Consider the following 14433-nt stretch of genomic DNA (forward strand, 5'->3'; position numbering starts at 1 on the left):
CGAGCCATTCGGTCCCTAGTCTGTAGCGGTGCATTGTATTCTTCCGTCCTAAGTGCAGGACTCTGCACTTGTCCTTGTTGAACCTCATCAGATTTCTTTTGGCCCAATCCTCCAATTTGTCTAGGTCCCTCTGTATCTTATCCCTACCCTCCAGCGTATCTACCTCTCCTCCCAGTTTAGTGTCATCTGCAAACTTGTTGAGGGTGCAATCTACACCATCCTCCAGATCATTTATGAAGATATTGATCAAAACCGGCCCCAGGACTGACCCTTGGGGCACTCCACTTGATACCGGCTGCCAACTAGACATGGAGCCATTGATCACTACCCGTTGAGCCCGACAATCTAGCCAGCTTTCTATCCACCTTATAGTCCATTCATCCAGCATATACTTCTTTAACTTGCTGGCAAGAATACTGTGGGAGACAGTGTCAAAAGCTTTGCTAAAGTCAAGGAACAACACGTCCACTGCTTTCTCTTCATCCACAGAACCAGTTATCTCGTCATAGAAGGCAATTAGATTAGTCAGGCATGACTTGCCCTTGGTGAATCCATGCTGACTGTTCCTGATCACTTTCCTCTCATGTAAGTGCTTCAGAATTGATTCCTTGAGGACCTGCTCCATGATTTTTCCAGGGACTGAGGTGAGGCTGACTGGCCTGTAGTTCCCAGAATCCTCCTTCTTCCCTTTTTTAAAGATGGGCACTATATTAGCCTTTTTCCAGTCGTCCAGGACCTCCCCCAATCGCCATGAGTTTTCAAAGATAATGGCCAATGGCTCTGCAATCACATCCGCCAACTCCTTCATGTTGAGTGCTTTGAACATGAAAAGTGCTATGTAAGTATTATTACAGATGAAGATACTATAATTTACAATTAATACTGACATTGTTTCCATTCTGAGCCCTTGTTTTAAGTCTCTCACAACTTTCACCTTTTGGGCTGAAATTTTCCAGGCCAGGGGTCCAATTTTATTTTATTTTATTTTATTTTTGCCTTGCTTATCTGAGTTGACTTAAGTGAGATTATTGGTGTGAGTAAAGTAAGTAGGATTTCTCCCCTGGGGTCTGCCTAGGAAAGAATTGTTTTAGTAAAGTTAGAATCTAAACGACTCAGTTGTTTTGAGGAGTTTCCTGAGGTGGTTGTGTCAGAGAGCTTCACAGTTGGGGACATCTTTAAAATTGGGGCCATCTTTTATAAATTAAGGACAGTTGAGAGAAGAGCGGAGAACATCCAACAAATGGATTTCATAGTGCCTCCTACTCCCCAACCTGTCAAAATAATGCTCTGTATCCCTTCTCATAGAACAGTCTACAGTTACACTTACAGGCCACTTGTACTAGAGCTACACACCAGAAAAAAAACCACCTCCTTAAAATAAAGTTAAAAGAACAGCTCCAATAGGCACAACATGATTTTTAGAAGCCATCATAATAAGAAAAAATGAATTACAGTTATTTCAAATGACCCTTTAAGTCTGCAGACCCATAATGCCAGTTGATAAGGGCTAAAGAATTTATTAATGATGGCACACAGCACCATAGAAAGCTATGTATATAGCCATTATTTAAAAATAGCACATGGGTTGTTGTGTCTATCATTGAACCTCACCCACAGAGCCTGATTCTCATCTCACTCTGAAGCAATTTAAGGAGTAACTGAAATCTGTGGAGTCACAATGCTGTCAAACTGGTGGAAATGAGAGCTCCATCCAACCGAAGGACGGGAAAATGAGTTTACATGTTATTTATAAACTAATCCAAATTCAAAACTTTGCTCAGCTTTAAATATGGAGGTTGTGATCTACGCATACAATGTTTAATGTGGCATTTTCCACAGCACTGCCAAGCATATAACTCAGCCCACATCTTTATTAGTGCTGTTGCGTATTGTGGTACTGTTCCATAGTCTTCCATGTTCTTTTCCTTGGCGGGTGAGCAAATGTTCAGTTGGGAGACAGGCTGTCGTGTTGTTAACTTTTGTTATAAAAGCTCTATGTAGAGGCAGCGGTCCTCAGAGAGGAAGCTGTGTGAGCAGCAGGAGAATTTTGTATGACCGCAGTCTGCAATGTGTCAGTGGTACAAGGGCCCATCTGCAAAGATCTCAGTGGATGACTGAAGGCCCAATGGATAAACTAGAACTTGCTTATGAGACATTTATAATTTTTGCAATTAGATTAACTAAAACACAATGTAAGATAGTCGAAGTTTTTTAAAATATCAAAGCACCTCACTACAACTGTATATTTCAGTTGCTGCATGTTGCAATCTGAACAGATGGTCAAGGTGGAGGGAGAGCTAATGACATAAGCTGAGCTGTTGTCCTGTGCGTTCAGTTACATCATAGGAAAACAAACAGAATTTCTGCTGTCTACACTCAGTCCTGATCCTGCAAATACTTAAGCATGTGCACATTTGCTCACATAGAATCATAGAATATCAGGGTTGGAAGGGACCTCAGGAGGTCATCTAGTCCAACCCCCTGCTCAAAGCAGGACCAATCCCCAATTAAATCATCCCAGCCAGGGCTTTGTCAAGCCTGACCTTAAAAACTTCTAAGGAAGGAGATTCTACCACCTCCCTAGGTAACGCATTCCAGTGTTTCACCACCCTCCTAGTGAAAAAGTTTTTCCTAATATCCAACCTAAATCTTCCCCACTGCAACTTGAGACCATTACTCCTTGTCCTGTCCTCTTCTACCACTGAGAATAGTCTAGAACCATCCTCTCTGGAATCACCTCTCAGGTAGTTGAAAGCAGCTATCAAATCCCCCCTCATTCTTCTCTTCTGCAGACTAAACATTCCCAGTTCCCTCAGCCTCTCCTCATAAGTCATGTGTTCCAGACCCCTAATCATTTTTGTTGCCCTTCGCCGGACTCTTTCCAATTTATCCACATCCTTCTTGTAGTGTGGGGCCCAAAACTGGACACAGTACTCCAGATGAGGCCTCACCAATGTCGAATAGAGGGGAACGATCACGTCTCTCGATCTGCTCGCTATGCCCCTACTTATACATCCCAAAATGCCATTGGCCTTCTTGGCAACAAGGGCACACTGCTGACTCATATCCAGCTTCTCGTCCATTGTCACCCCTAGGTCCTTTTCCGCAGAACTGCTGCCTAGCCATTCGGTCCCTAGTCTGTAGCTGTGCATTGGGTTCTTCCGTCCTAAGTGCAGGACCCTGCACTTATCCTTAGCGAACCTCATCAGATTTCTTTTGGCCCAATCCTCCAATTTGTCTAGGATTGATTCCACGCAAAGGGATTGATTCCATGATTCCATGATTCCACGCAAAGGGATTACTCACTTAAGTAACATGTTTGTGCTTCTTGCCAGTGTCCTGAAACATGTGAGTACTGTAGTGAATGTAGAAACTGCTAACACCAACTACTTGTAAAAACATAGAATAGAAAATAATGGCTAATTTGGATAATGCCTAATAAAGTGTGATGGGGAAAGGAGGGAGTATTTCAGACTCAAAAATTCTACATGCCTGAGGTGAGTAATTGTTTTGATACATAAGCAGCGTATCTTTTTTTTCCCATCATGGTAAAGGTGGAGGAGCAGATGTTATTTCTGAGTTAGTAAACAGTTATGCTAACTTTACAGAGTTGTAATCATTATTGTTCCATTGCCCAGTTTAATTCTTTCTAGTGCAGATATTTGCACGTATGTGATTTAAATTATGACAGATGTGGGCAAACTATGGCCCGTGGGCCACATACGGCCTGCGGGACTGTCCTGCCTGGCCTTTGAGCTCCCAGCTGGGGAGGCTAGCCCCACACCCCTCGTCTCCTGTCCCCCCTTCCCCACAGCCTCCGCTCCCTGTGCTGCCAGTGCTCTGGGCAGCGGGGCTGCGAGCTCCTGCCGGGAAGCACAGCGGCGTGGCAGGCTCCAGCCGGGTGGTGCGGCTGCCAATCCTGCTGCTCTGAGCAGCATGGTAAGGGGGCGGGGAGCGGGAGGGTTGGATAAGAGGCTGGGAGTCTGGGGTGCAGTCAGGGGAAGGGGGGCCGGTGGATGGTGCAGAGGTTCTTGGGGGGGCGGTGAGAGGATGTTAGATAGGCGTAGGAGTCCCGGGGAGCCTGTAAGGGTGTGGGGGTGTGGATAGGGGTTGGGGCAGTCAGGGGACAGGGATCAGGGGTGGTTGGATAGGGGATGGGGTTCCAGGGGGGCAGTTGGGGCGGGGGGCCCCGGGAGGGGGAGGTCAGGGGACAAGAGGGGGGCAGAGGTTGGACGAGTCAGGGGGTTCTAAGGAAGGCAATCAGGGGGCGGGAAGTGGGAGGGGGCGGATAGCGGGCGGGGGCCAAGCTGTTTGGGGAGGCACAGCCTTCCCTACCCAACCGTCCATACAGTTTCGGAACCCTGATGTGGCCCTCAGACCAAAAATTTTGCCCACCCCTGTATTATGACTTTTAACTCATGCTGTGTTATGGATAAATATGCCAACTTTAAACCTAGCTTCCATGAACTACAGAGTACTCAGAGGATATGGCTGGATTAATTCTGATACTGTCCAGTCTAACTGGCTTGAGTGGCTTGGGAGCTCAACAGATAAGAGATTATGAAAAAATTAGGGCTAAATAGTCTTGTGGGACACTGCCAAATAGCCAAGAGTTGTGTGATCTTTTGGATGTTTGTCACTGCAGCCCTAATTGTTTTGTTGGTTTTTTTGTCTGCATTTGCCTGAAATTGTAGTTAAAAAAACCTTCCTTAACATGGTCTCTGTGGAATTTTAGGATGGTCTCCTGAAAACTCCGGTTATTTTGTGGTTACAGCTTTATGTCTCATCTGGAAAACATGCTTATAACTCCCAGCGAAACAACTTTTGATGATCTCCCGTGGACACAATGGTAAATGCTGCCTTTGAATTCTACTGTAGATAGATAGTGCACTTAGTTTCAATATTGTTCCCAAGGCTGATAGGAAGTATGTGTTAAACACATGAAATGGGATAGTTTTATTTCTCTATTTTAATACTGCAGTATGATCTCCCCTCCACCTATTTTAGTTTGAGCTCCCACATTCTACTGAGTCTTGCTGTCTCCTCTGGCCTGCCCCTCCCCACACACACACTTTTCAGCTTCCACAATTCTGCTGTAAAGAAAGTTAAAGGAGGCACTTAGGAGGACTAGGTCAAGAGGATGGCTAACACTCTGTTGTAGTAGCCAGGCAAGGTACTAACAAACTTCAACAGGACTTTATTTTTTAATAAATAAAATTTATTTATTGCACCCTCAGTAGTTCTCCCTCAGCCTCTTCAACTCCTCCCCCTCCTTCCTGTTTCCTGTCCTTTCAGACTCCCAACAGCCAGTGCTCCCAATTCTAATAATTACAAGCAACATCTAAACACCACATTCCCTCCTCTCTTAAGAAACAATCCCAATTACAATAAAACATTGTTGTTCTAACAACAGGAACAAATAGGAAACAAAGCACTATACTGTTGACAGAAATATCACACTAAAAACACTGTAGATACTACATAACATAGTCTCTAGTCCAGACAGGTGGTCGTCTGGGTCTGACAGGCCGTCTCTCAAACCCCGGTTCCAGTGCAATGTCTTGTTGTGTTGATACTACGGTGAAGTCATCCAGTGCAGACTGGGTGTTGGCATAATCTCCTCTTGGTGCATAGGCAGGTTCAAGATAAGAAGCATTCCATACCCGCCCATCAGAAAGTCAACAGGTGTAAGGTCCCTTCTTCTCTATGATTTTAAGAGAAGCTGTGAATTTATGGTCCCCTTTGCATAAAATGCCAGGATTTCGTATTCTAACGAAGGAACCACACTGAAACTTTGGTTTCTTAGCACCCTGCCACTTGTCTGTGAAAGCCTTATACTTTGCTTGGTTCTGTTCAACTGTTTTTCTCACATCATCCTCGGTTGGGGCCTCAGGTCGTGCCTTTAACAATCCAGCAATGTTCAGTTTAGTATTCATCTGTTTCCCATGCAGTAACTCTGTGGGTGATCTTTGTGTTGTGGCATGTCATGTAGCCCAGTATGCTTGCAAGAAGTCAGTAGTGAAGGTTATCACAATCGCCCTTCCAGTTTAGCCATTTGCAAACTCTCTTTCAAACTTCTGTTAAGCCATTCAATTTCCCCATTGGCTTGAGAGTAGTATTGGGATGACCTTCTGTGTAAAATGTTCCTCTCTGCTAGAAAAGTTTCAAACTCCAGGGAAGTAAATTGACTACCATTATCTGAGACCAGTTCTTTGGGGTTACCTTCCCTGCTAAAAACTGAAGAGAGGAACTTAATTACTGTTAGCAGAAGAGATTTGCGATGCAAATACTACCTCAGGCCATTTACTGAAATAGTCTATTCAGGTGATGACATAACGACAGTCAGTTGGAGCAATATCAAAGGGTCCTACAATGTCAATCGCCACTTTTTCCCATGCAGATTGAGGAAGAGGAATGGGCTGTTATGGAGGGATACATGTCACTGCTGTCTTATCAGGCATTTGGCAAGTGACACAGGATTTTATGAGTGCTTCAGTTTGAGAGTCCATCCCTGGCCACCAATACAGATCCCACAGTCATTGTTTGGTTCTGACAATTCCTTGATGAGTATCGTGTGCCCCAGGTGTATGAGTTTTGACTGTAATTCTTCTGGCACAAGTAGCTGGTGTGTACCTCATAGCACACAACCATCGAGCAAAGAAAGTTCATCCCGAACTCTAAAATAAGGCAGCAAAACTGGGTCAAGATTTTTAGGGTTACAGGGCCATCTCTTTGACAGAAATTCCCGTAGTTTTTGTTGAATTGGACACGCTGAGCAAGCAGCTTGAAATTATTCTCTTGTAACTGCAGTGAGAGTGCTTGTAATAAGCACAACTACTACATCCTCATCCTCCAGTGGACCATCTGGTGAAGGCAAAGGCAGGCGAGAAAGGCAATCAGCGACCACATTTTGGTTTCCAGGCTTATATTCCAGTTCATCTAGCAATACAACATCCTGCTCTTCCCAGTCCTTTCATGGTGAGCAACGTCGTCAAAGGGCTGTGGTCTGTGCGCAACTTGAACGTGCAGCCCCACAGGTAAGTTCTCCATTTTTCAGTAGCCCAGACACAAGCAAGTGCTTCTTTTTCGACTGTAGAATATTTTCTCTCAGCATTACTTAGTATTCTTGAAGCAAATGCAACAGTCCTCTCTGTGATGTCCTCATGAAGTTCTGTGAGGACAGCCCCAAGTCCATAATCAGAAGCATCAGTAGTTACAATTGTGGGCAATGCAGGACTCAATAGTGCAAGTACTGGACTATGTACAATCAAGTCTTTCACCGTTTCAAAACTAGCTTGTGCATCCATTGTCCACACTAAGGTTGAACTTCCCCGTAGTAATTCTTATAACGGTTCAATGACAGAAGCATAATTGGGAATGAATTTTGCATCCCAGGAGGTAAGACCCAAGAAGGAACGTAAGGTTTGCAAACCTGTTGGAGAAGGAGCATTTGAATTTGCCAGGATATGAGCTGGATCAGGTTTTAGTCCAGCCTGTGAAATCGTATGCTCCAGAAAGGAGAGTTCAGTTTGTCTAAATTTGCATTTGGACCGATTGAGCTTGAGGCCTGCTTTGCTGATGCGTTTAGTACAGACTGCAGGTTATTCTCATGTTCCTCGAAGTATTTCCAAACACGATAATATCATCCAAATAGCACTGAACTCCATGTTGATTCTTCAGAATCAATGACATCATTTTTTGGAAGGCACTTGGGGCTGATGCGAGACCATATAGAACACGTTTAAAGCGGAATAGTCCCTCATGTGTAATAAATGCTGTGAGGTCTCTGCTATCTTCATGCAACATAACCTGGTGGTATGTGCTCTGCAAATCAAGAGTAGAAAACATCTTTGCTCCACAGAGTTCTGTAAATACTTTTTCTATGTGAGGAAGAGGATGGCTGTCAATCACAATAGCTTTATTTGGCTCCTTTAAGTCCACACAAAGGTGAATGCCTCCACCCTTCTTCTGCATTACTACTATAGGTGAAACCCATTCCGAGGATTTAATCTCTTCAATAATGTCCTCTTGAACAAGTTTTCTAAGTTCCTCTGAAACAGCTTCCCTGACTGAAAATGGTAAGCGCCATAATTTCTGTCGTACAGGCATCACATTATTCCACATTTTAACTTTATGCAGAAACCCATAAGCACAGTCGAGTTTCTCCTTAGCCTGGTGTTGGGTCCCTGCTGAAACTGGTGTGTGTACCACAAGAGTGTTTTGCTGAGGAAGATCAATTTGTCCATTAACTACCCTGAGATTTAAAGCAGCCAATAAATCTCAGTCAAGGATAGGAGTGCCTTTGTGGAAAATGTAGAACTCTGCAGTTACACAGCAATCACCAAAAGTAACTATTGCTGGCAGGCAGCCACGTCCTGGAATATGGTTTTTCAAATAGCACACCAAGTGAAGCTTGGGTTCAGTAAGAGGCACATCTTTAAAATAATGCAAATAGATGGAATCAGGTAGTATAGATACTGCTGAGCCAGTGTCCACATTAGTTGAATAGAGTGTAATTTGCCTGAGGGTATGGTGGAAATGTTTACCGTGCACCTTATTTGTTCTGGAATATGTGCAGTAGTGATTTTGTCCACGCTCAGCACAGTAACACCTGGTATTGTAACTGCATGCACCTGTTGATTGAACTGGCTGCTGTGACATACTTTAGCAAAATGCCCAATCTTTTTGCAATGATTGCCCTGAGCTACTTTTGCGAGGCATCCTGTGTAGCTACAAGGTGTTGTGGGGATCCACAGCAAAAGCATGCTTTTACTGTATTTTGAATTTGCTGATTTGGTGGTTTTTTATTAGTTTTTCTCTTGTAATTGTTTGTCTGCAGTGATAGTGAACTTTTCTGCAAAGGAGTCACAGCCTGGACTGTGCCTCCTGTATCCATGCTCATTATTTTGGCTTCAGCTATAGCTGACTCAATCTGAGTAGCAATGGTTATTGCTTTTTCTAGTGTAAGTTGTGGTTCTAGAAGTAAACGTTCTCTTACATGAAGCATGGTTGTTTTCTCAATGAGCTGGTCTCTAATCATCTCATCTGCCATATTCCCAAAGTCACAAGTTACAACCAGACTCTTCAGGAAAGCAATAGACTGCATTATAGCCTCCCCTGGTTTCTGCTCATGCTGGCAAAATCTGTAGTGATTAGCTACTACATTCACTTTTGGTACAAAAACGTTCTTTACTGCAGTGAGTGCAGTCTCATATTTATCGTCTGCAAGGGGAAAAGTGTAAAATATACACTGCCCTTCTGCTCCAAGACAGTGGATTAGCAAAGCATGCTTTCTTTCTTCAGAAATCTCTGTAGCACTGATTGCAAGCAGATAAGTCTCAAACATATGGATCCAGGCAATAAAAGCAATTGGAGGCTTACCTGGGCTTTGTAGAAGGGGTGCAGGTGGGTTCAGAGGCAGAAGATCCGTCCTCGTCACCAAAAAGTTGTAGTAGCCAGGCAAGGTACTAACAAACTTCAACAGGACTTTATTTTTTTCCAAGCTGCTGTTGCACCCTCAGTAGTTCTCCCTCAGCCTCTTCAACTCCTCCCCCCTCCTTCCTGTTTCCTGTCCTTTCAGACTCCCAACAGCCAGTGCTCCCAATTCTAATAATTACAAGCAACATCTAAGCACCACACACTCTTGAAAGCAGCATAGTTGGTCATGAAGAGCTGCTGGAGCAGCAGCTGCTGAGCTGTGGAAGAGGTGCTGGAAACAGCTGCCTTCCTACCCTGTAGTTCTTCCCTGAGTGCCTCTAACTTTTACGCTGACTTCCTGTTACTAAATTGAGAATGTTCTAACAGTCTCATTACTGGCCCTGCCATCTGGAAAGTGCTGCTGAATAGAACTGCCAGTTCCAAGAGCGCATGGTGGGAGATTCTCTTCCCGCACGCACCATGAAAATGGATGTAATTTAGTGAAAGCCTTCAAGGAGCACTACCTCAATGTAGAAACTCTGCAGTCGCTATTCACACACTCCTGGAAAAGCAATACAAGAGCTCACAGACTCATTGGTTAGCCAACATTTAAGACGTATATAGAGGCTATTTAGAGCAGACCATACAGCTGTCTCCTCCAGCCTGGAGAGGGAATTAATACACATATGAGAGCTGTCCTTTCTCCACGCAGTAAAAGGTTGTCATATATCCATGCAAGTCCTTGAATCACAATGATGTGAACCTTTCATTAACAACTCTCAGAGTAATACAACATTCATGTTTGTTTTTTGTTGGTTATTGCTAGGGAGATAGCAGCCAAATGATACTTAGAGACTTTACGCAAGTCTGAATCCTGCAAAGGTCCTGAACTCTCTGCCCCGGAGCCAGAAAAACACTTAAGCACATGCTTAAGTCCTATTGACCTCAATGGGACTTAGCACGTACTTAAGTGCTTTTCTGGCTCAGGACTGGAATACTCAGCACCTTTGCAGGACCCAGACTTTTAAAGGAGAACAATTATATTCACTGTGCAGTGAACTGAGTGGCCATCCCTCTCTAATGCCCAACTGGGTTGGGTAGGAAGGGAAATAATACAAAATCATATAAGAAATTAAAAATGCTACAGGCCACATTCCTTTAGTGTAATTTATATAGACTCAGTTTCATGATTTCCTTTTGTGAGGTAAATAATTTAACAAAAGCAAGGATGCATGGAAGGTTGTTAGCTTTGGGGCTAAAATGATGGAGTCTCTTAGTGCAAGACATCTGAGACATATATGAGTAAGTGACTTGCCAAATGTCTGCTTATTACATTAACAGCATGTTCCCCATGTGACTGCATGCATTTCCCTTAATGTTCATGTAAGTACATTTTAGTAAAAAGGAATAAGATGTGCAAAACACCTGTGCAAGTAATGCGAATACAATGCGTAAAATAATGTCATTTTTCTCAGTCCATACATTGAATACGTGCATCAGCCTAAACACTGTTATGTTGATGTGTATCTGACTATTCTGCATTTGTGATGCTTCAATTCACATCACACATGCTCAGACTTAAAACTTAAAGAACACAACTGAAAGTTTCTATGCATAGGGTCAGAGGTCCAGCAAACAGTTAACTCCCTATGTAGCTCTCAAATATGTAGCTACCCACACAGGTCAAGAGATTGGATTAATGAGGCAAGGATCCTGCCCTGAAAGCAATTAGGGAGCTATGGACTTGCCCTATAAGAATGGCTCACTCAAGGATGTGGAGGAGTGAACTGAGAGTAGTAGGAAACAGATTATTCCAAGAGCTTTGGAGAAATCAAAATGTCATACCACATTTGAAGGGTCTGGATTTTATGGTAACATAAGAACCCTTTTCCTCTTCTTGCAAAATCCTGTAGGTAGTGCTAATGTTAAAAACTGTTAAACTCAAACTCATGCCTAAAGCAGGGGTTCTCAAACTGGGGGTCAGGACTCCTCAGGGGGTTGCAAGCTGTCAGCCTCCACCCTAAACCCTGCTTTGCATCCAGCATTTATAACAGTGTTAAATATATTAAAAAGTGTTTTTAATTTATGGAGGGGGGGTCGCACTCAGAGGCTTGCTATGTGAAAGGGGTCACCAGTACAAAAGTTTGAGAACTACTGGCCTAAAAAGTCTTGGGTGAACACTCTCTCTGGAAGACTTTGTTCTTTAAGGCATTTTGGCTTACTGCCAGTTTACACTTCCTGTCATAGCATTACTCCCACCCCGTAGAAACTGTAAATAAACATGGATATTAATTTAATTTAGCTGTTTGCTCAGGAACTAGTAACACCTTGTGGTGTCAGAATGTGAGGAGGGAAAAAAGAAGACAGCAAAATTCATAAATTGAGTCACGCACCCTTATTCCTCGCATTCTTAAAATATCCTGTGTTTTTTAGAGCTGGGCGGGCGAATCACATAGTTAAAAACAAAGGCTAGTTTTGTTCACTGAGTAGAATGGTGTGAGGATGTTGTAAAGTGATATTACAGTTAGCCAAAATTTATTTTGACAAGACGTGAACTGTATGGCATTTGTGTCAAGGCCATTCAAGACTAAGATGTTAGTCTTGGTACTTTAAGCACTACTGGAAGGTGCTCAGATAGTAGATGGCGAAAGCGGTATGACAGCCTTTAAAAAGCACAGTACAACGCCACTCTAAAAAGAATTAGTAGAGTTGATAAGAAAGCCAGTTCAGAAAGTAAAACATTAGATCGTAAGCTCTTTGGAGAACTGGGCAGGAAATGGTTTTCCCAATTCACAAAAGTATGAGATTTCAACAAGTGTTTTGTCTTGCATAGGGATGAAACAAAGACCTTTTGTCATTTCTCAAAAAAAGCTAGAGAGCGCAAGCAGGGATTTGAATCTAGGTCTCCCACATGCTGTTTGAGTGCCCTAAACCCCAGGCTAGTGGCTATTCTCAATCTGGCCAGTTGGAGCCATTCCACTTTGTATAAATAAATATTCATTTGAATAGGGACTGGAACCTGAGCACTCACATCCCGTGCCTCACCACTAGGCTATAGAGTCTCCCTCTCAAGCCCAATGAATATTAAATGTATACTTAGCTGAACAGCTTCAACAGATAAAACGTGAGAGAGAGAGTTACTCCAAAATAGCCTATAACCTGGAGATGAGGGCACTCATCTGGGATGGGGGAACACCTGGTGTTAAATCCCTGCTCTGAATCAGCTAGAGAAGGAAAGGTGCGTCTCCCACCAGAAATTCCATCCTGGACCTGAGAAGCCTTCCTGACAAAATTTTCATCAAAACTGACCCTTTCCCTTGACAAGTTTCAGTTTTGACAAATCAGCATTTTCCGGCAAAAGAGAGCCTTTGTAGTTCCAGTAGAGACCATCTTTTGTTCTGTGTTTGTACAATGGGGTCCTGATCCATGACTAGGTGTTACTGTGATATGAATGAAGTGAGTAAAATAAGAACAAAACTGAAATGTTTGGCAGCACACAAGATTAACAGAACATTGTAGAAACTTTACATGTACCAATACATTGATTTTAAAGGTAAACTGAGAGGTTTAACTGTCAGGCCACCACAACTCCATCAGTTTCTCTTTTCCCAAATCTCAAGCACTGCAAGGAATGCAGTGCCAGCTCCGGATTTTAGACGATGGCATCAATTCAGCAAGGGAAACGAGCTGATCTTGCTCGTAACACTGATGCCCTTATCATCTCTACTTCTCACTCTTCAGTAGCAGTGTTAGGGAGTAATGGTTGCTGGATCATGGCAAGGGCTTATTTATTTATTTTTATTTAGGAGGAAAATCTGTTTTAGTTGGTTCTCTCTCTCCTTAGGGGGAGTTTAATTAAACTGTTAAATGTCCAATACTAAGTGAGGACGATGAAATCCCTGTGAGTGGAGGAATGAATCAAAACGTGTTAGTTACAGAAGAGTAGGCCAGCAAGTGTTTACTAGTTGAAAAGCCCAGGTAGATTATTTAAAGCTGCTTCTTCCCTTGTTAATCAACTCAACTGCCTTGAAAGCAAAGCATGAAATAAGATCTGTGCCAAAAAGCCAAAGCAAAAGGAAGCACCCTCACATATACTACAGCAGCAGTGACAGCATGAGACTTACAGGGTGAATGTGAAGGCACTCCTAAGGAATGAAAGCAAAGAGCAGAAGAATTTCTTCACTAATAAGTATTTAGGGCCAGATTCCAATATCCTTTCTAGCATTACTGCACGGTGAGAGCATCAGAATCTGGCCCAATGCATCACCTAAAAAAGATAAGCTAGTCTGATGACATCTTAACCCCTCCTGACAAATTAAAACAATCAAAACAAAAAAAGAAAAGTAAAACAACAGTACTAATTGTTTTAAGTTATCAAAGCATCGCAGTGCTGTATACTTATTGCTCTTTTCTAGTACCACAGTTAGGTGGCTATAAACCAATCCACACCCTGCTAAAACTATCATGATCTTCACTTTATGTTGTTGTGAGTATGACATACATGCCTTTCCGCTCAAGATCAGTGGTTTGAGTCCAGCCCTGCCTGGTAGCAAAAGTTATCTCCACCTGATGGCCTATATGAAATGAGTGGTCCATGAGGAACTAGACAAGTGTCTATGTCACAACAGGCATTAATGGGCACATTTGAATCACATAGATTGAACACTTCCCTTATCTCTAATGGGGGACCCTGTAGGCCAGGGCCTGATGCACAATGGCAGAGGGAAGTTTACCCTACTTTAGCTGGTGCTGAGTTGATCAATCTGGCACATTTCTTGGGCACTAAATTCACATACAAACACAGATGTCACATTGAGATGAATTATTGTAAAGAATAATTCACAGAACCTCTGTCAAAGAAGAACTGAGACATATTTCAGGACACATTGTAATGCATTCGTTTTACATTAGATGGAAGCACAACAAGAAAGTTATTATTTAAAAAAAAACAGGCCTTTTGCTGGTAGTACTCATATGTTGCAAATCAAAGGCATGTCTGGGAATCCTAGCCTATGA

This window comes from Lepidochelys olivacea (genome assembly GCF_965140295.1).
Source record: "Lepidochelys olivacea isolate rLepOli2 genome assembly, chromosome: 1".
NCBI lineage: Eukaryota > Metazoa > Chordata > Testudines > Cheloniidae > Lepidochelys > Lepidochelys olivacea.